At 40.3% G+C, this 22,473-nt stretch overlaps 1 protein-coding gene across 5 annotated transcripts in view; it reads left to right on the top strand.

Moving 5' to 3' along the window:
- Positions 1–22,473, top strand: part of EPS8 (EGFR pathway substrate 8, signaling adaptor) — a 141,252-nt gene that overhangs the window by 15,935 nt on the left and 102,844 nt on the right. For 4 of the 5 annotated variants that reach the window (XM_086756055.1, XM_086756061.1, XM_086756074.1 and 1 more), the window contains exon 2: positions 20,924–21,070. The gene's annotated coding sequence lies outside the window, so the exon portion shown is untranslated. Of the gene's footprint in view, positions 1–20,923; positions 21,071–21,191; positions 21,216–22,473 lie in introns of those variants that run through there. The other variant, XM_086756067.1, reaches the window with a different exon arrangement.

Raw genomic sequence — 22,473 nt, 5'->3', positions numbered from 1 at the left:
GGTGGAGCAAAAGGAACTGGTTTTGTTTCCATACATTCTTACAGTCTCCACTGGCTTCAGACCTGTATTGTTAGCTGCCAAACAATGAAGACCAAAACGGCTGTCCCAATGACCCTGGAAAATTAAATCCCCACGTCATGTCAGGTGGGGCTATGACAGTGGTAGCAAACGGAGGCCCAGAATGGGGAATGTCAGTGCTGCTGCTTGGGAAGCCAGAGCTTGTTGCTTTTATCCTTCTTCTGCAAAACCCTGGGATTCTTCTGTTATCTTGAGTTCAGTCTGCTAAGTCTTGTGAAAATAATAAACTGTCTCACCTCCAGTACTGTGATTTTTATCTTGAATTAATAATAAGTTGTCTTTTCTCACAAAGACAAGTAGTTTTATTTGAAACTAAAATTGCTTTATCTTCTTGGCGATTCTAACATGTTAGATAACACATTAAACATGGTGGGTGTTTTGTTGTTTTTTTTTTTTTCCTCATAATCCTTTTGCTGTCTGGCCCTTTGATCTGCCTTGGATTTTTATAAGCCACTGAAAAACAGATATCTATTCTGGCAATTTGACTGTGATGCTCTCTCTCAAATCAGTCACCATTTTGAGAATGACATCTGAGTCTGCCTATGTTTCTGCATGACTGGAAGCTGTCACTACTCATTTAAACTTATTAGTACTGGAAATGGATATGCTGGTTCATCTAACAGGGATGAAACACGAGGCACCAGCATTCAAATTCAAATGTTGTTCCCAAGAGCAAAGGAAGAGGTGACAGTAGTCATAAGAGCTTGGACAATTAGGGGTGAAAGCTGCATTGTGGCTCGAAGAGGTGTTGAACACTTCACCTACAGGTTGCTAAAAGCAGATTGTGGCATTTTTGGACAATTCAAGAAAACACTGTGTTTTAAGATAAAAGTTTAATAGAAGGATACAGCGTTTTAGCTGAAGATTATGCCATGGAAGACAGTAAGTTTTGCTCTCAAGAGGAGTCTAAATTGGCAATACCCATTTTGAGGAGGGGACAATAAGCATTTGAGAAATTAGATTTTTTTAAGAGGGGTGATGTAAAGCTCTGACTGAAAGTTGAGCCTCTGTAATGGCTCTTAAGAGTCCATGCATACACTGAAGGTATGCAAAATGATTCTTAAAAATACAGACCTGGAGAATAAAGGCCATGACCCTCTGCCTATCTTTAAAGGACCTGAAGCACTCAGGACACATGAGCACCACTGGCACATAATCGCTTTTCTCATCTGAAAGGACTGTGAGCCAAAAGAGCAGAAAGAGACAAGAGGAGTCCCCAGGCGACTTGAGCTGTAACCGACCCTTAACATAATGCTGCTGCTGCTGCTCTTCTTACACAGCTGTAGTGTGTGAACCCATATGTTTTAATTTCTTCTTTATTTTTCCACTTTATTATATCTAAATGTATTCCCAGAACAGAGATTATTTTCCCCTACCTCTTCTCTCACTCCTATGCCTAAATACAAGCCCAGAGCTTGCTTGCACTAGGAGTATTTTGATTGGCAGTACCTTCACCATCTGATACTAGTGGTGTGCTAAAATGAACAACTGGCATTTCAGAAACTGTAAAACTGACCTGACAAAGTGTGATTTGTTTCAATTTTTTTTCCCCTCTTCCCTTCTCTCACCAGGTTGTAGATATGCCTTAATTCTGATGCTGTCGTGCAGTTATTTCACTGGTTAACATTTCTGCAACCTATAGAGAACATACACTCTGAAGTGCTTATGTAGTCAGTTGGTAAACAGAACGTAAATTATATAGTTACAAATGAATCTTGTTTTAACTTTTTTCTTTTTCCCTAAATAACATTCAGACTGCAGCAGTAATACAATGATCTTGTCTGAAGCTGATGGCTAATAGAGAGTGCAAAGGTGATTTTCAAGGTGATGGGAATAGTTAAGATGGACGAAATTTTACTAATGGATTTGCAACTTCCAAACTACCTCTCAAAAACCCATTTATTTCTCTGTAGCAAACTAAGAGTTGTGACTGTCTGCTTAACTACCGGCCATTTTAAGGTAAGCTTGCAGTTCTGCCAACCTCTGATGCAATACCTTGGAGGCTCTTTTTCTTTTTCTCTTGACAGATAATAATATTGGGAGGAAAAGCAGTAAAGTTGGGAGGAAAAGGAAGTCTTGCAACCCATAAATTTCCTGAAGAAAAAAAAAGGCTGTTAATATTCCTTTAAAAATAAATTTAAAACAAGCCCAAAAAAATCCATGAGTCATAGTTTACAGGAACAATTTTTTTCTCTGTGATGATAACTCAATGTATTATTTTTTTTTTCCCATTTATCCCCAAGGGAAGGCAAATTTTGCTAGATTTTTTTGTTTTTGTTTTTTTTTTTTTTTTTTTTGCTGGTGCTACAGTTCAGTGTTGCAACCATATTTAAAGGAATGCTATAAAGTTTCATCCATCGGTGAAATGATGATGCTTCTGAACAATTAATAGAATACTTTCACATCAGGTTTGAACATTGAATAAAGGGAAATGATGAATCAGTTGAAAAAAATGTATGAGGAGTTTCTAAAAGGCAAGTATAAATAACCAAGCTAGGCGTTTTCAGAAATGCTTGCAAAGCAAGCCATTTTCATTGTAGCAAGTAGCCTGCAGCTCGCTGATTTGGAAGAGAATGCTACTTTCAGTAACAAAATTCATTTCTGTAACACAGTGATGAGACTTTGGCTCAGACTAAAACTGAAATAGTCTCTTATTAAAGCACTAATGCTGAGCAGTGAATGAGAGATCTCTTTCAAGTAAAGTCATGTTTCCTGTATGAAGTAGTGACCTGATCTTAAAGGAAGATTTCACCTGATCAACCCTTGAGGTATTGCACTAGGCGTTACACATTTTTAAAACTCCTATGCTAAATAACATTTTAAAAGGATGTGCTTTCATCTAATGGAGGTGTGCTGTATGTCAAATTACCAGCTGACGGGGACCATCCTGTTCTCCCTGATGACTTGTTTCCACATTGGGTTCTCACTTTTGAATCTCTGTTGTGCATAGGGCTTTCTCTCGACCTTCTGAAGAAAAAGTGTTTTTCTGATCTTAAATGGAATGATTTTACTTATTTTGCTTTGGGTTTTTTTTCAGACGTTTGAAATCATGGCATTATCAATAGTTATTTTGTCAATTTTTTTTTTCTCACAATTGCAGTAGAAATCTGATTTGTCCTGGAACTTGAATGGGAAGTTGCTATCGTAACTGGGCACTACATGTCCCGTTTGGGACTTGAGTTAGGTGTGCACGCTTCATTTAACTTTCTAGTAGTCCTCTTGAAATGCGTTAAGTCTGTGAACTTCAGTAAAACATCATGTCTAGTGTACTAAGAAAAAGTAATTCCTCATTCTGTCTCTGCCCATCTTTGCTGCACCCTGTTTGTCTGTGCCATCCCTCTCCCTCTGTGTTGAGTGAGCGACTGGAGATGCGGCTGTGGTGCTTCCCAGGTGTGAGGAGGCAGCCACGGAGGCGCTGGCCCGAACTGTGGGCTCTGGTGGTGCAGCTCACCCTCTGTCAGCACAGCGGCTGTGGGAAGGGGACACCCTAGGAGCTGAGCAGGGTGCATGGACACCCAGACAGTCACGTGCAGGGGCTGGATGGACACAGTCTGCCCCACTGGGATCCTGCTCCTGAAAATCACTTGCTCTTCCCCGTGCTTTAAAAACAGGGAGACATAAGCTCTGGTGTCTGGCATCCTGCGCTCTGCTGAGGCGTTGCTGCCTTCAGAAGCACTGCAGAGGTAAGAGCTCCATTCAGAGTTACTGTTCTGGAGGTTGGACCTTGACTGGGGCAAAAAGGGCTGCATATGCACTTAAAGGAAAGGAGGAAATCTTGATGGGGATGAACTGTTAGGAACCATTGTGTAACTATTTTTGCATTACCTAGTAAGAATACTTTCATTCTCTTTGATTTTTATGCCTCTTTTGCCAATCTCTAATCAAAAGAGGCTTGGTTTTTAAGATGTAGACATCTCCCATATGCAAGAATGTGGTGGCTGCTCTCTTTCTTCTTCTGTGTAAGATGTTCTCTCTTCTCTTTGGGTGATGTTTTACCACTCATTCTGTGGTAGGGCTGTGGGCCAACCCTGTTGGTGCCCCCAGGCACTCAACAGAGTAGAGCATAGGCTAGATCACAGATGATGGGCTGGGTGCCTCTTGGAGTTTGCAGCTGGGTTGAATTATGGTGTTGGGTTTGGGTTTCTTCACAGGCTCGCTGAGGGGTTTAGCACCATCTGCGAGCTGTTTGTAGACAGCAGTGGGTCTCATGTTCTGGAATACATTTGGGTGAGAGAGAAAAGGACCTGGGAGGGACAGGAACTTCCATTGCTGGTTGTGGGTGTACTTTTTGTACAAATTTGGGCGAGACGCACCTGGACTAATTGATAATGCCAAAATTCTTTCTCACTGTGGTGACTAGCTTGCTATGTTTAAAGTAGTAGTATTTTACGTTTAACTTTTATAGGCTTTTTGCTGGGTATGTTTGGACATCTGTAAATATTTATTCAATTCCAGCTGGTAGCTTCCTATGGCCTACTTTTCATCATCAATTTGTTTGCAGCATTGAGTGATGGCTGTGGTACCAATGAGGTAAAAAAATAAAGAGCAGATGGATCATTCTTGAGCCCAAACTGCCTTGTGGTGGAGTTTCCATGACTTTGTGACAAGAGACCATTTTCCTTATTCAGAGAGAGGAAAGCTCCATATCTTCCATTTGACAGGATATCGTGAGGTGATTCTTCCTTTTTTTTTTTTTTTTTTTTTTTTTTTTTTTTGTCCCTATTTTTTGTTTTCCCTTCCAGAAGGGGGGAATCTAGTTCTCAACTAATACTACCAGTTCCTCTTGGCCCTTAGAGAATATTCTCCTACAGTTTTGGGGGGTTATTTTTGTTTTGTTGTGGCTTTTCTTTTCTTTTTTTTTTTTTTTTTTTTTTTTTTAAGCCAATTTTACTAAACAAGTTGAGCTTGCTCAAGGCTAGAGATAGAAAGAAATGTAGGGTGCTGACCTGAGGCCTTATGCTGAGACATGTTTGCAAACCAACTCTGTTACAAACTTGGAAGCTATAGGTAATCTGTTTTCTCTATACGTGTCCCTGAAGAGGAGGCAAATGGAAAGTATTTTAAAAAAACAAAGCTTGTAGTCAATTTTCTGCCTTTCGTGGAGGTGGAGGAGAAGGAGCTATTGTGCATGTCCACAGTTCTTTTTTCTTTTCTTTTATGATCTTTGATGGTTGGGAGTAGGATAATATTTTACATAATTATAATTAGAAATCTCTTGTTGATGCTTTGCATCTCAGTCCTGACTTGAGTGGAAATAACCATTCAGTTAGGCAGAACAGGTATAGTTTATGCCCCTGGGACACTGATTGAGAATAACTGTGCAAGGCAGGAGATATTTCCCTTCCCTCATGCAAATTTAGTGGGAAACGTTTGCCAACCCCCTCCTTGTTCTGCAGTCTTGCTTAACCTGCAACATAATGGAGTGAAACCTGGGGTTTGTAACAGCTTACAAAGAGGAAAAATAAGAAGCACAGACTCTTTAATATTAAAATCTTTTCTTCCTTGTCAGGTACAAGCTAAGCAGAGAGCTCCTGCATCTGCTGCCATGTCCCACTGTTTGCGCTGGGAAGTGCTCAGCTGGGCTTCGCAGCTCAGAGTTGTTCTCTGTTGGGCTGTACAGGCAGCGACAGAGGGATGTGATTTCCAGTCCTGGTTTTGCAAGGAGATTCACAGCGAAAGTAATACTGGAAACTGTCAAATCACAAAGGATTTGCAGATTTCTAAAAAACAATATGCCAAGCTAAAGTTAGATTTTTTTTTTTTTTTTTTTTTTTGTAGGAACTATGTAAGCATTGATACGTGCAGAAATTATGGTTTTCTTGCTTGGCTAGAGGACTGCCAGTTTTCACACTGTCAAGAAGAAGCCACGTGTAATGTGAATAACACATGATCCTGTCTCACTGGAACTTAAAAATATTATTTACAGGGCTGGCAGGCTCTTTGTTGTATCAGCATTGTGTGGTTGTAGTGCAAACAAAAATGCACTTCAAGTACCTAGAAAAGAATTACACTGAAAAATGTGCCATGTTTTTAATTCTGTGAATTGTTGTGTCTCTGAGTAAGTCTTGTATGCAAAACATTTTTACTTCCCTCAGGAAGACAGGTGATGAAACATAATCTCATTTTCCTGTTGCTGCAGTATTTTTGCAGCTCAGTAATAAGCATTTCTTTTTTTAATCCATCTGTGCCCACTATGTGTGGTTTTATGCACTGGAGTTCCGAAAACAGTCTTCGTTTCTGGCAGTTTCAGGGAAAGCAGTAGCATTTTGGGGACAAAGCTTTGCCATGCTATCACTGCTCACTGCAGGACCAGGGAGGAGGTATTTAAATTCCCAGCTGCGTGTTGACAATATTGTGGTCAAAAGTTTTTTTGTTTTTGTTTTTGTTTTTTTTTTTCTTGGTCCCCTCAGCAGCCATCCTACCATTGCTGGTATCAATATAAATAATGACTGGCTAAAAAAGTTAACCAAGTGACTTAAAGTCCCATTTCTATAAATATAGCATCTTCCTGCCTAGTTTTCCTGAGAGAATTTGTTCTAATACTGTTTGCTCTGCAGACTGTGGAATAGATTAATAGCACTAATTTCACAAGAGTAAATTGAGAGATCTTGTGAAGTCACCGGCCCAGCATCGCTACTAAGCAAATATTTTCCAAGTTATTTTACAAATGCTATAGGTGATAGAACTTAAAGCTATTATGGACAAGTATTTAGGTATTTTACACTGTATGTGGAATGTATGATCTCTTAGTGAAATAGCTACCTTAGTCTCAAGTAGAAAAAGATGATGAATGCTTTATCTTCATTCTGCTGCTGTACTCGAAGTCATCTGGCATCTACATTAATTTCCTATAAGGAAGATTTAGAACTTTGAAATCCTGGCCTGAGTGTCATTATTCTGAAGTAACTTCATAAATTGGCATGTAGCCTTGCCATCTCATGGTTGGTTGAGGTCCTGAGGCAATGTTTAGCATGACAGAATAAGCAGTGCTCCAGTTAGCACAATCATCTCTTATGCAAGGAGATGCATTTATGCCCTTCATGACAAAGAACCTTTTCACTATACGTCCTGCTATGATTCTGTTGATTCTTTGTGGGAGAATTGCCACATCTTTGTTTTCCTTTGGGTGGGGAAAGGGTTTAGCATGTTCTCACTGAAGAGCCCAAAGTTTGAACCCACAACACTTACATGAGGATTAACTTTTTTAAAGACTTAAGGGTCCCCATGGAGTTTCCTGAGCCTGTTAATCAAAGATTGAATTTTCAGCCTAATATATTAGTTATGTTTGTGCAATTCCTAGAGGGCTAGTAAATCAAATTAATTTTAATTAAATTTTAGCCTGTGATAGGAAGGGCCCCCCCAAAAATTTCATAATATTGTACAGTTTAAAGCTTGAAAGGATTAATTAGACAAGCAGACTGTTGCTTTTTCTGGTTGAAATGTAAATACATTTTAAATTAATATTTCTGTAAATACATTTTAACTTAATCATTTTTAGACTCAAGTTAGACTTTCAGTAATACACAAACTGCTGTGTTTTTGTCTTCATGGGAGGAGTATTTTTCAGACCAGTAGGCTGAAAGCTCATTTAATAAGCCTGTCTTGTCATGCTAAGCCTGTAAATTGTTTTGATCAAATTTAATAGCAACTTTATTAGTAACATTAATATTAGAAACAAAATTCCTGTAGTGAATGTTTCCATATGCTAGGAAGGGACAAAGCTAAAAGTGATAAAGATGGTAGCCACTTATATGTGTGTTTTTTAAAATGTATTCTTAAGCTGACATAAATTTTTAATTTAAATCTTATGCTAGGAATCTATAGATGTGTGAGACCATGCAGAATTACTTAACCTCCTAAGTAACTCTGCATTTTAATAAAACAGACATCAGTTTTGCATCTCTAGGTCTATTGATTGTTTCTGAGGAAAGTGGCTCTTTTTGTTTAAATCCAATGGAAACTTTAAAAAAAAATATTTGTCTTCACTAGGCCAATATTATCCTCTGTCACAACATCAAGGCATCTCTCTGCTTCTGAAGGGCATATTTAGTGTTCCTTCATATTTCTTCTTATGTCTCGTAAGAAAATTTGTGCACAAATAGATATCAGCAGCATTTTTTTTTTTTTTCATTAAATTAGATTTCAATGTTCCAGAGCTGTGGAAGACAGCACGAGATTTAGCCTTCTTCTGGAAATATTCTAGTTACAGCCTGCCATTTACTTCTTCCTTTGGCCCATGTCTTCCTTCATCTAGTTTTAAAACAATTCCTAGAGGCTTGCAGGAAGTCTTGCACAGTCTGTACTTGGTGCACTCCGCTGACGTAATTTATGTATTTCGTAGGTCTCTGTCCTAGGTGGGCAACCTGAAGTAGAATCATAGAATGGTTAGGGTTGGTCATCTAGTCCAACCCCCCTGCAAGGAGCAGAGACATCTCCAACTAGATCAGGTTGCTCAGAGCCTCATCCAGCCTGGTCTTTAACGTTTCCAGGGATGGGGCCTCCACCACCTTTCTGGGCAACCTGTTCCAGTGTTCTATAACTCGCATCGTAAAAAATTTTTTCCTAATATCTAATCTAAATCTACCCCCCACTATTTTAAAACCATTACTCCTTGTCCTATTGCAACAGGCCCTACTGAGCAGCCTTTCCCCATCTTTCTTGTAGACCCCCTTGAGGTACTGGAAGACTGTTATCAGGGTTCCCCAGAGCCTACTCTTCTCCAGGCTGAACAGCCCCAACTCTCTCAGCCTGTAGCTGGTTTATGTTTGGTTTAGGTTTTTTGGGATAGCATGACACTGACAGCAGTGTTTTGAGCCTCCTGGCAAATGAAACTGTTTCCTCCTGAGTGTGATCTCGATGCATTAAAAGGATTCTCTGTCATCTTTTCCCTGTGTGTCTCCCATGTGCATTCTTTCTTTAATTTAGCACTCTTTATTTCATCCTGGCAAACGGAGGGAAACTGTGGATTTATTATTAAACTCTAATAAGGGTGCACAAATTGTTTTGAAGTTGTAGACAAACAACACTGCTTGGGCTATGTAAATAATGCAGTGGGTTACTTGACAGACTGGAGAGACTTCTAGAGTTTCTCACCTCATGACATCTCCTGCAAACAATTGGTAAAGGTCAGCTTCCAGTTAGGCTAGTAAATTTACTTACTTCATTAGGTTTTAAAAAGGATGTCTCTGTTCTCTGGTTTTTTTTTTGTAATATTCCAAAGAAATGAAACTTCCCAGGAGAACTACAAAAATTTTCACCTTTCTTTATGTGAATGTGTTTTGCCCTAACAGAGGTACAGAGGTTTGCTGGGCACCCAGCCACTCTCCTTGCTTTTGGCAGGCTTCTGAACAGGTTGCTGAGCCCAGTTCTTTGACTAAATTATGCTGTGGTTTATTAGGCTATTTAATAAATTGCAATGATACAGACATTGTTAACATTTAATTAAAATCCCAATGTACTCAGCCATTCTGTATTCCCAGGCAAACCTGCATATTTAGAGTGTAAGACTGGGCCCTTGCTGACTTGGTCACAGCTTTAGTTGAGCTGTATTCTTGCTTCTACTAGTAGAAAAATCTGGTTTCCTTACTGCCAAACAGACAGCTTCAGTTCAGGATACATTTGTTGTCCTCTCCAGATCTTGAGGCTGCAGAATTGTCCTGCTCCATAGGATGTATTGCCAGAGAGATACATTGCCTCTGAGAAAGGGGGCAGAGGTGGTGAAAAAGAAGAAATGAAGAGAGTTGTGCCTAGGAGCTTCATGGATTTGCACTAAACCTGCTCTGAACACAGCAAAAACTTTCTCCTTTTGTTCCAAGCCTGGCAATATGGGTGTATGAGTTGTATTTTGCGGTAAGAGTGTGATCAGCCTTTCCATTACAACCTCCTATCTTAAGTTTTGTATCTTGGCCCTGAGTTTATTGCTCTGTGCAAAGATGTGGCATAACCGCTTTCAGCCTACAGTGAACACTGTTTTATCCACATTTTTCTTAGGTTTGTTTACTGATTTGGGTTTGTTTTTTTTTTTTTTGATTCAGCACTGTGAGCATGGTATTTTTTGGCCACAGTTGCAAGTCTAAAAGTAGCTTTGATGCATAAAATAATAAGGTAATGAACATTATTTTAAATTATTAGAGCAGATGTCTGTTTTTATTTGTCTATTTTCTCCAGTAGAATTCTGGTGGTAAGATTAAAATGATGAAACATTGGATTAGGAGTTGTTTGTTCAGAGGGATTTTATGTTTGAGTGTGTTAAGCATTGGTAATAATAATACATGACTTTATGCAGTGAACAAAACCAAACACAATTAAAATACTTTGTTGATATTGGCAAGACAAAATTTTAGGCGTTCTTGGGAAACTTAATGGGCTAGCTTTCCTCTAGCTTTCATGTTTTTTACTTATGCAAAAGTCCCTTTTGGTCATACAGATCTTTAATATCCTTATTCTGGCTGTGTATCTCCAAATTTGTCTAGCAGTATTGCTTTAGGTTATTGTCTTTTGATCATAAATAGTGTGGAAATACAAGGTATATGCAGATAGATTAATATAGACCCAAGGAAAAGTATCTGTGTAACCATGGTGTTTTGGGATTTTTTTTTTTTTTGGTTTGTTTGTTGTTTTTTTTTTTACTTTGCAGGGAGGTTGAGCTTTTTGCATGTTTCTTTTTATGTATGCTCAGTTAGCCCAGGATTAGGCTTTTTTGTATGTGGTGTAAATCCTACTCTTGGCCTAAAATGAATGTTAATTAGACTTCTGTACTTATATGTGCCACACAGCAGAATCAGCTCCTTTTCAGTAAGATAAATAAAAGCACAGATGAGATGATATAAGAAAGTCAAAAAGAAACTGGGATCAGATCAAGGACAAACACTCTTGTTCTGAAATTATGAAACAGAGGAAGAGAGATGCTTAGAAAAGTTGGAAAGTGACACTTTAAATATTTAAACATGAGGATTTCCTTTTTGTACACTCTTTACTTGTACAGAGCATTACTGCCAGACATTTCTGAAAACATTACCTTTTAACAGACTTCAATAAAAGAAACGTTAGCCACAAAACCTTTTAGAGATAAGTGGTGGGTTTTGTTGTTCTTTGGTTTTTTTTAAGAAGTGAAACCTTTTAGAAAGCTGATTCCTAGCTCAGGCTTGGGAATAGTTAGATAGAAATTGATTATAGAAGTATTACTTTATAGTTGTCCATTGTAGAGCTCCTTGTGAGTACTTGCCCATCATTGGGACCAGTCATCACCTATAGGAAATGGAGCTGGGGGACCTTGTCCTACAGCAAAGGAACTGTCACGTTTGTTATCCTTATGTAGGATCTAAGGAGAATATTTAGCCCAGGGTCTCCAGAAATCCCTGCCTTTGAGAGTACTGAGAGCTCTGTTCTGGCCAGAGTCCTGCTCCAGAATGGATTGCTCCTAGTGATGTGTACTAGTGCAATGGGAACTAACAATAGAAGAAGTAAAGTGGTAGTGATAAGTGTTGTTGTTTGAATCTGTTTTTATAGGAATTAGTAGTTATGCTCTATTGGGAGTATTGCGGTTTCTTTAAAAGGAGTCGTGGGGACCCAAGAAAGTTGCCACCCTGTCCTTGCTGCAGAGTGGACAGGCTATTAGGTTCTTGATTCTTCTTTTGACAAAATAAGATATTGCTTTTTTTTTGTTAGGCCTGATAGTTGGCCTGGAAAGAGGTTTGCACTCTTCTTCTCTCCCTCCTGGCCCCGCACCTTTTTCCCCCCAGCTGCATTACTAGACTAATCAAGGCTATTGCAAACTGTGCTCTTCATAGTTGCATTGATTTTTGGGATGACTTAACTTGGAACATGATACAATGAAGCACATTAAATTCTGATAAACCACTAATTTATGGAGTAGAGATTATACAGAAAATAATAACGAGCTCAAAGACTGTGGTCGGTACCAATGATGGAGCAGAAGAAAAAAGGTCATTAGCTACTGAGCTGCATAACAGGTTGCTTTGAGTTAGAGCAGAAGCTTTATTACTTTGATGGGCAATATCAGAAGAGACTGGAAAACCTCACTTACAGTGCAATGTTTTGACTCTAGTAGACCAGATAAGCTCTGAGATCAGTGATTCTAATTAGGGAAAAATGTAAAGGCATAGGTAAGAAATAGTGTTTGTGAAAATGGGGAGATGAACTGAAAATTGTGGCATCCAGATATCTTGATACTGCACCTATTTGTAATTCCCAGGGAAAGGATAGTGGGTACTGATGAAGTATATCGGGTTTTATTATTGAGTGTAAACAATGTGACTTGATGTGCTTGAGTGTGGAAAAAAAATTATATGAGCTTGATAGAAGTTTTAGGTGTTTAGAGGCCATGTCTATCGTGTGCTTTGTCTTCTCTTGAGATAAAAAATTTTGTGAATCCAAGTTTTGATAGAGCTTGGAAGCAACTTCTGATTATGTCATCATGGGGAAACTCCCTCTGCTCCTCAGCTACAAAGAGAAAATTGTTGGCACTAAACCAGATTTATTGCTACAGGCTATGCTTAAAATAACTTTTATTACCATAGTCGCCATAATGTGGCAGAATTCCGTAAGTGTGTTGATGTGGAAACCTCTGTGCTTTTCTTTGTAGAAGTGATTTCAAAAAGCTGCCCAATTTTTGTGCTTTCCTTGGTAAACAGAAAAGATTCAAGATCTTCCTGATGATGCAGTTTTGGAGTGTGGTAGCAGAGTTAGGAAGGGTCAGGGTCAGGAAGGACTAATAACTGTACAGTTTTAAATTTTTACCAGTCTGAACCAAGTGTTCAGTCATTTGTCTTTTGGCCACGAGTTTTCTTCTTAACTATCTAGTTACTGGCTGCTGCTTCGTGCCGCTTCCTCATCTTTCTCCTTGTGAAGGGATTCCCTTTTTTCCAGCTTCCTTCCTCCACATCTCTAGAAGGCTTACAAGACAAATGAGCTGTGATTAATTTAGACAAGGCAGGACTAGCACATTTTTTAAACAAGTTTCTTTATTTGTTAAATTTCAGTATGAATACTGGGCATTTTGTGTAGTGTGCTTTGCCTCTCTGAAAAAAATAGGAACTGGACTTTTCAGGCTATAGTGGGACAGTTGGCTGGATCGTTTCTGCTCTCATTTTACAAGAGGGCTGGCAAAGGAAGACTTGATAGCAAGCAGCTGGAAAAGTTCATTTTCTTTGCTACTGAGGGCAGTGGACGTTTTGGTAGACCCTAGTGCTGAGATATGCAAAGGATGGTTGTTTTACCCCAGTCCGTGCATATCCTCTTTGTTTTCCTGTTTCTGTGGAATGTCACCTGTTTTTTTTTCCCCTTTGCTGAGTAGGAAAATTGAGCAAAAAAGGTAATCTAGAAGAACTAGCACAGTTACTTTTCGCATTCTAGTTTCTGCTGCTCTGAGCACCTGTGGCAAACAATATCCCGTTCCAATCCAGTAGTAGGATGAAAGAAAATGAAATAAATGAAATGTCTTTAGGTGGTGCAGGGGGAAGGCAAACTATTTGTGTGGCGAACAGGGATATGATGGGTGGTTTTGCCACAAGGTAGTATCTGGAAATGGATATTTAAAATGTTCTTCAAGTCACATCAAATATGGTTAAATCTGAGAATCAAGGGCTGAGCAACCCTGCTCAGGACACCCTTCAGAGCAACTAGAGAGACACTTTCCCCTTCTTGTGCCCCCTGCTCCTTTCCGAAAAAAAAAAAAAAAAAAAACCCAGTTATTTTTCTTACTGCTTTTTCCAATACCACATGTGATGCTTCCCACGCATCTTTTCAGCTGCGTCAGTCCTCGTCAAAGGTCTGAGAGCTGTAGTTTTTAAGAGCATTCACAATCTTACAATCTCCCTTTGCGGGAGTAGGTGGGGAATTTGTGCTGGAGCAGCTAATGTCCATGTGTCTGTTCCCCACTGCGATTCCCCATGCGCATTCTTTTAAGGTCTGTAATGGTATTTGAAGACAATAATCTGATCTTCTTGAATAATATACTGTTCTCAGTTTTGTTTCCTTACTGCATGCATGTATCTAAAGACACAGATTTGTCTTCTGTAGGGCTAACAAAAATCCTGGGTCTTGCGAATGTAAGAGTAACTGTCTGTTGACTTCAAAAAGGCAGAAACGTAGCCATGTAAGTCTTTTATTAATAATCTCTCTTTACTTCAGTTTAGAAAAGGATAATTTTAGGAATGCTACAAAGATATGCCTCTAGTATGGAGACTAAGGGTTTTTTTTTTTTTAATATGTTTGCCAGTTTAACTTTTAGGCACTCAAGTTTAGAAGTGGATCCAAGTTGAATATATGAAAATAACTTTTATAAAAACTGAGTCTAATATAATTTGTTTCCTATTTGTTTCAAAATAAAACGAAATAAAAATTGTGCTGATTGGTTTTCAAATGAATAAACTTGATCCTTGCAGAGCTTGAAATCTAAACATTGTGACAGGAGGAACTTAAAAGTAAAAGGGAATTCTTTGTTCACCCTGCAAGAAGTTGAAGCTGGGAAAAAGGCAAAAGTAAACAAGGAAACAGTGACAAGTAAATAGCCACTGAAATAATCGGATAGTTAGCTGTTATTAAACCAAGTCTGTCATTAATGTTCAGAATCAAGGAAGGTATAAGCATTCAAAGTGCAATAATAATAATAATAATAACAATTAAAAAACCCTATATAAATTTTAAACTTCTGTAGCAATGAGAGTGGACAACTTTTAGACCTCTGACTCAACTTTAGGAAACTTTGTGTCAGTACAAGTAACATTAAATACATTTTGCAATTCTATTGTCTTTCCATCAGGTTTCTGTCTTTTTTTATATCCTTCCCAGTTCTGGGGAATATTTTATCCGTCTGCTTAGAATGGCTCTTGTACAGTGGCATTGTGGTGGAGGAATTTGAAATGATATGTTGAATATAATATTTTAAGAAGTGTCTGACTTGTATGGAAGTTGTGTGGAGGGGTCCATCTCTTTTGGCATTCTACCCATTTCAGGCAAAATGATGCAGCATCTTAGCCCATGAGAATGCGAGAAGAGATGGGCATTTGTGTAGCAAATATTACAAATATTCCTGTGGTACCTTGGTAGGAAATACTGTACTTCTAATGGTTCTGGAAGTAGTTTTACATTACATGTTTTGTGAAATGAGGATTTCTGTTGGTCAAGAAATTTTCACAGTTGTCACATGTAAACGGTACTGTTGTAGAGTTAAACATCAATGTGGTTTTTTGAGGGTTCAATGTCCTTATGTAGGAGAGAGGGTGTATGTCAATATTTTTTATTCTAAATCCATTACTATTTCTAAACAGACTTTACAAGATAAGTTGTCTCTTTTGACCTTACTAATAATGCTTTTCTCTTTGCCTTGCAAAGAAGCTTTTCCCTGTGGACTTACCCATCACCCCATGAAAGGCAAAAAGAGGTAAAAGCTGAGCTGAAGTTTTTTGGTTTTTTTTTTCTTTTTGTTCGTTTGTTTTGCTAGAAGATGTATGTAACTGATTTAGGAACAAAATACTATATTAAATAAACTGGTATTTGGTGATTTCAAGTTCTTTTTCCTGTGCCTCTTTGCCATCCCAACATGCTGCATCTCTTATATTCACATTCTCAAACTCTGCTACTGTGCATCAAGAGACTGGCAATGAAAAAAAAAAAGTTTATTACAGCTGCTTAGAATGCTATGGAAAAAAATGTTTTTTTAAAAAAGTACAAAAACCCCCCTTCCAGGCTATTATAATTAATTTCACAGAGCAGCAGTGGTTCTAGATCTGTTCAGGTGGCCACTTCCACTCTCTTTGAGGATTGTGACTGTGCTTTTTCAAGACAAGGCTATGCCAAATTAATTTTTTTTTAATTCTCTTATTAAGCAAGTCTGGCCAGACTGTACTTGGATTAAATACAAGCAAAAAGAAAACTCACATTGGTTCAGGAAATTTGTTTTGTAGTTCTTTGTAAGAGAACGTTCTGTCCCCTCTGCAAAACCAATATAAACAGTCTCTTGGCTCAGACACTATTCTTTGTAGATATCTTGCTTTAAATTATCTTTTGGTTATTTTGCAAGATTAAGTATCATAGTTCCTATTTCCTGGATAAATTCTGCCTTACATAATTATGCTTTCACTTCAAATCACATCTGCAGAGGTAGCTGGACAATACAATTAAGTGTTCTAAATGCTATTTGAGATCTGTTGATGAAAGATACTGAATAATAGAAAAAGTGATTATAAATTATAGGTTAGTAAAGGTTGTTTATAAAATAGCACTTATTCAGAAGTGGTTACATCTCATTGTAGAAATGATCATGTAAATATGGGTTGTGTGATTGTTGGTGTTACTGGAAAAGAGCTGTAGAAGTACAGAGTAACAGTAAGCCATCCAGAACTGTGAGGGATTTTTATTTACTAGGTAGTAGAGGAATTGTGTGCAGGTTTTGTAAAGAGATGTCCTCTTCCCTTTTGTTTTCCATTTTCTTAAGGGTATTATTAGGTTACTTTGGCTTAGTAAAGGAGTATTGAGGACAATGTGTTTCATGTGCTTATATTAGCCAGATCTCACATGTGAGGATTTGACATGTGCTGCTGAAATTACAAACAAAAGCAGGAAAACAAACATGTGCTGTGCAACCTTAATCAGAGAGAGCAGTCTCAAGTGCCCTCTTTTAATATATTCAGTGGAACCAATTAAGGGGAGGACCTTAAGTGATGTTGATAGATTATGGAACTGATAGTTCAAGTAGCTGTAACTCTGCTGACTTGAGTTCTTACTACAAGGGAAATCATAGAATCATATGATCATGTGAATCATAAAATCAGAGTTTGGGTTGTAAGCGACCTTTAGAGGTCATGTAGTCCAACCGTCCTGCAAGAAGCAGGGACCTCTCCAACCAGATCAGGTTGCTCAGAGCCCCATCCAACCTGGCCTTGAATGTTTCCAGGGATGGGGCATCCACCACCTCTCTGGGCAACCTGTTCCAGTGTTCCACCATCCTCAGTGTAAGGTGTCTTGTACCTTGTAGGAGGCAGTCCAACTAGTAGTAAGCAATATTCCCAGAGAGTGATAAAAGCAGAACAAAGCTCTATTGTAACAGCTTTGAAGTGAGCTGAAGGTTTATACACACATTCTGGTGTAATTTTTGATAGAGCTAAATTTTTTATTATAAAAATAAAACACACTAAAAAACCCCAACCCTGCAAGCTTTCCATTTCCATATGTTTAAATCCAGAGACTGAAGTGTTTTGATTGTCGTGCCTCTTATCTTTCTAGCAAAGCCTTTTTCCTATAATTAAAAGGGCATCAGTTTTTCTAATTGATGCCAAATCCAATCCAAGCCACCCATACTATTATTTCACCTTCCCTCCTGCTCCTATCATTATCTGATATTTTGTTTGCACAGTCATTATTCATTAACTGTGTTCATGTCCAGGGCTGCAAACAGTAAAATCACATTAGCAAGGAGAAGCTCTGAGACTCACCAGTGAAATAGGGGGTTTTTTTTTTTTTTTTTTCCTTTTTCTGTTTTACATTGGCTTTCAGATGAGAATCCCAAAACCTGTCACAAATTTTGGAGATAAGGAGCTTGGAAACAATGAATGTGCTAGTGTTTGGTACGTTCTTTTCTTAGCAGAATTCTTCAGTTCTAACATACTACTGAGATTAAATTCTGTGTAAGAAGCTACTAAGATCACAAGTTGCTATTGGAAAAGTGAAGAGGTGTAGTCTGTTCTTTTTTTTTACATGCATACGTATACAAATATATGTATGTATATGTATGTACACATGCAGCCAGGCCTATTCCCCTGTCTCAGAGCTTTATAGGGGATCCTGTTTGATTTGGAGGTAAGTTTTGAAAGTGTCCCTTTTTCCTCTTTGGCATATCCTTGGGTGGCCACGTCTCCCCCCTTGCCATTTGAGGGATAGAGACCTACACACAAAGGTCTCGCAGCGATTCCTCCTGAGGCTTTTTGGTCTGTTGCTTTTTCAACATTTGACCTTGATTCCTCTGAAATCAGTGGCAACCCTCTCAGCTGACCCCAGGTTTTGGTAAGCATTGGAGGTGCTAATAGGCGTACCTGGCTCTTAGAGTGCTCCTCATCACTTGCACTTATATTTTATTAAGATGACTGTCACCTTTATCCATGTTTTGCAAGGGAGAAAATGGGCATGGAGGGGTAGAGGGTCTTGCCCAAGGCCAGTCAGCTGGGAAAGGCTGAGGCTCATGGCTGGGAAACGAGGTATGGATGGAAGGCTGCCTGTGCTACCTTAATGTTTTCTGTGTCGTCCTTTCTTCTACTTGGGTTTCCTGATCAGCAAACCATTGATTCCCTAGCTCCCCTTAAAATATTAGAATTTTCTGTTTTTGACAAAATTAAGTGATAAACCACCACTATATTCTGGTCATATTAATAAGCAGCTTGATAAGGTTCAGTACACAAACTAGCTCAATATACTACTTGGTATATTAATATGCAACTCCTGAACGCAGTACGGAATTCAGTCAATCTGAATTGACCTATTGCTGTTTGCCCTGGTACTGGATTGACTCGTTAGTGCTTCTCCCTAATTCTGTTGCTGTATCGAATCGATCTGTACTTTCAAATTATTTTTAATTGGATTTCTCTTAAAAAGGAAAACATCACTGCAGGATTTGCCCTGTAAGAGAAAGGGGAGTTACAGAGTTGGGATAATGTCAAAACCACGTCCCAAAGAGAGTAACTAGTAAGAAAATTCAAACGTAAACAGAGCAGGTTTGGCAAAATTTGAAGGACTGGTCTGCGCCTGGGATGGTGCAGCCATGAAGCTGGAAGAGACTTCTGTACACAACCAGGTTAGAACAAAATGTTGAGTATGACTAAAGAAATGAAATAGAAAATGACTAAGTTTGGACTCTTGAATGTCAGATTCAAAATGGAGAGGTGGCAAAAATCTGAGCAGAAAATGGGAGGATACCATAATTTTCACTGTCGTAGTTCAGCCCTGATCAGGACCAGACTACGCAGTCTCTCTCCCGCTCCCCCCACCCTCCGAGAAAACAGGGGGAGATGATATAAGAAAAACGGCTCAAGGTTTGAGATAAGGACGGGGAGAAATCCTTAAAGTTACCGTCACGGGCAAAACAGACTCGACTTGGGGAAAACTATTCATTTATTTTCTAAAATTAGCAGGAGAATGAGACAGGGAACAAGATAACCTCCCCCCACCCCTCCCTCTTCCCGGGCTTAACATTATCTCTACTACCTTCCCCTCCCGAGCGGCACGGGGGGGGAAAAGGGAATGGGGGTCGCGGTCAGTTCATCACGCGTTGTTTTACGCCGCTGTATCATCGTCAGGGGAAGAACTCCTCGCATTCCTCCTCTGCTCCAGTGTGGGGTCCCTCCCACGGGCCACAGTCCTCCGTGAAACTGCTCTGGCGTGGGTCATCTCTTCCACGGGGTGCAGTCCCTCTAGAACAGCTGCCCCAGTGGGCCCTCCACGGGCCACAGCCTCCTTCAGGCCTCCACCTGCTCTGGCGTGGGGTCCTCCACGAGCTGCAGGTGGATCTCTGCCCCTCCGTGGACCTCCATGGGCTGCAGGGGGACAACCCGCTCCACCATGGTCTTCACCACGAGTTGCAGAGGAATCTTGGCCAGGAGCCATATTACTCCTCCCCCTCCTTCTGAACTGACCTTGGCGCCTGCAGCCGTTCCTCACAACAGGCTGGCAGACGCCTCTCAGGATCCTTTTTACATCTTATTCACTTCTCATCTCCTCTCCACTTCTTGCAGCCGGGCCGGGCCGAGTTGGGCCCAGTCGGCTGCCCGGCGGGAGGCCAGAGGGTGAGGCCTGCAAGGCCCATGAGGCTCGCGCCTCCCCCTCTCTGCCCCCTGCTCAGCTGCTTCACATCTTCTCCTCCTCCTCCTGTTTTCCCCTACTTAAATACGTTATCACAGAGGCGTTATCACGGGACATTCTGCTACCAATTGGCTCGGCCTTGGCCAGCAGCAGGTCCGCCCTAGGCCCGGCCGAGTCCACTGAACAAAGGGGAGCGACTTCTAGCAGTTTCCTACAGAAGCTACCACCTTAGGCCCCCCCTCACTAACAAAACCAGAACATTCACCTTAAAAAAACCCAAAATAAAACAACATTTGCTGTCTCCTTCCTCTGCCTCTCGTCTTGGGTTTCACCTTATTCTTTCTTTCCTGCATCCTCCTTCCCCAAGTGCCCCATGGACTCCAGCCCCACCAGTTTGTGGGAGTTTTTTGAGCTGTCCCTGGCTTCTCTCAATACAAGTAGGTTTTGTCCCATCTCTCTCCCATTTGGGCCATGTGGCTGCTGGTGCCTCGTGAGTGCAACCCTGGGCTGCTGCCCCACAGCCACAGCTGGGTGCTGGGAGCCCAGGGGCTGCATGGGCAGCAGTTGCTTCCCGACAGGGACAGGGATGCGATGTGAGGAACAGGCTCCACTCTCGCCAGTGCCTCCATCCTTGTGCTTGCCCAAGCTTTTACAAAATGTGTTTACAAATGTCTTAGGCTCTTGTTCACTTTGGGTTTGCAGCCTTCTCAGCTCTGCTGAGCCTCTCAGATCTGTGTCTTTGTAAACTCACCCCACCCTTGAGGAGGGATCCAGCCCCAAATTGTGCTTGAAAGCAGGGGTTTTGGGTGGAAGTTGTCCAGCTATCCTGATTATGAGGTTCCCGTTAATTGTACGGAGGAGTTCTTTTTGGTGGTGCTGGTGTTTAGAAAGTTCATGTCTGAAAGTAGTGGATGAACTCTAATCAGAGACCTCTCCCTCTCATACAGTAAGGGAAATCACAGTTTAAGAAGTCAGAGCAGGACTGTATAATGTGCAGTGGAATTGCATAGTTGAACCTGTTTCTTATTTTTTCCAGTGATTTGTCCGGTTGGGCAGCCGCCTTCTGAGTGACTCTGGAGAGATGCCAGCCACTTGAGCTGAGTCAAGCAGTGGCAGGGACAGCATCAACCCGGGCTGAAGTTTTAATCCCTCTGGCACGTGACATTTGCACAAGTGCTCGCTGGTGAGTTGCACGTAAGCGCAGCTTCTCTCTCTCTCTGTCTCTTTAACAACTGGCACCTTGTTGCAAACTGTAAGTTCCTGGACGCGAAGACTTGCCTTGCCTTGCTTGTTTTTCCCAGAGGGTGACTGACGAGCTTAGAGAAAATGTGAGTGATCCAGGTTACCAGCTAATCTTAGGAAATCCTTACTATTTGTTTGTATGTTTGTGGATTATTTTTTTCCTCTCCCTCCACTGATTGAGTAACATCCTGGTCAGGCCAAACTTCAAATCTGTAGCCGTTGGTGTGTTGTACTAGATAGTATCACTGTGCCTTTTTAATCAGAGGAGGTTTTATATCCTCTGCCTTAGCGCTTCGTAGCCTGGAAATACAAGCTGTGGGGCTCTGATAACAGAAGTAGTGACTGGCTGCTGTCAGCATGAGGGTGATTAAAAATGTGTGTGCGTGCGTGTGTTCGTTCACTCCCTTTCCAGCTGAATAGAAAATGAAACTCCCTAAAGCCTTTTATGTAAGTGCATGGGTTATGTTGGGTTTTTGTTTTTTTTTTTCTGTTTAAATCTGTGTGGCTGTACACAGACAAGCTTCATCTACAGCTTCCTTTTGAAGATGCTTTGTAAAGAAACAAGTAGGCTTGTTTTGACCTCCAAAGTGTGATCCTGTCTTCAGTTCAATACTAGATGTACCCCCTCTGCAAAATATAATAGCAATAGCTAGCAATTTTTTTTTTTTTTTTTTTTTTTGAGAGGAAGGTGGTTTCCAGTCAGTTTCTCCCATCTGTGATTTTCCTTGATAAAACAATGGCAATCTGCTTCTTCCAGCAGCTGAAATGCTGTGATTCTTTCATGGCAAATGTGTGGATTGCTGCCTTGCGCCTTGTAACACCCTGCTTTATTTAAGACCCTGTCATGCTGGGCTGACTGGTGTCTTTCCAGGAGTGTTGCACCAAGGAATTATTGATGAGATATGCAGCCTAGTCTGCAAAGCACACGTTTGCTATTAAAGAAACCCATATGTGCCCTTAGCTATTGCTAATCATTTAAACACCTCTGTGAAACTCAAGGGAAGTAGCCCCTCTGTACATGGATAAAGTCCCATTAAAGCATTGCACAATACAGCTCAGCATCAGATACTGAGTCTTCCTATGAAAATCAGATTTGAAGATTGATGCTTTAAGCAGAACTGCTTGAATTTATCTTCTTGAGAAGATAGAAGGATCCTCTGCTGTAAGGATGGGTGCAGGAAGGGCAGTGCATGTCTTGGGCTCTTGTTTGGCTCTTTCAGGTATTTACCGTGTTGTTAAGAGTGCTCGTTAGAATATTTGGACAAAAACCTGGAGGTCAGTGCTGTACTAAGCTGTACGTGCTAACTTGATTAGCAGTGGAGTTGGCAAATTACTCTGGCCTGA

Source organism: Chlamydotis macqueenii, chromosome 1 (genome assembly GCF_036417535.1).
Source record: "Chlamydotis macqueenii isolate bChlMac1 chromosome 1, bChlMac1.mat, whole genome shotgun sequence".
Taxonomy (NCBI): domain Eukaryota; kingdom Metazoa; phylum Chordata; class Aves; order Otidiformes; family Otididae; genus Chlamydotis; species Chlamydotis macqueenii.
This window is presented reverse-complemented; position numbering and strand designations above follow the sequence as displayed.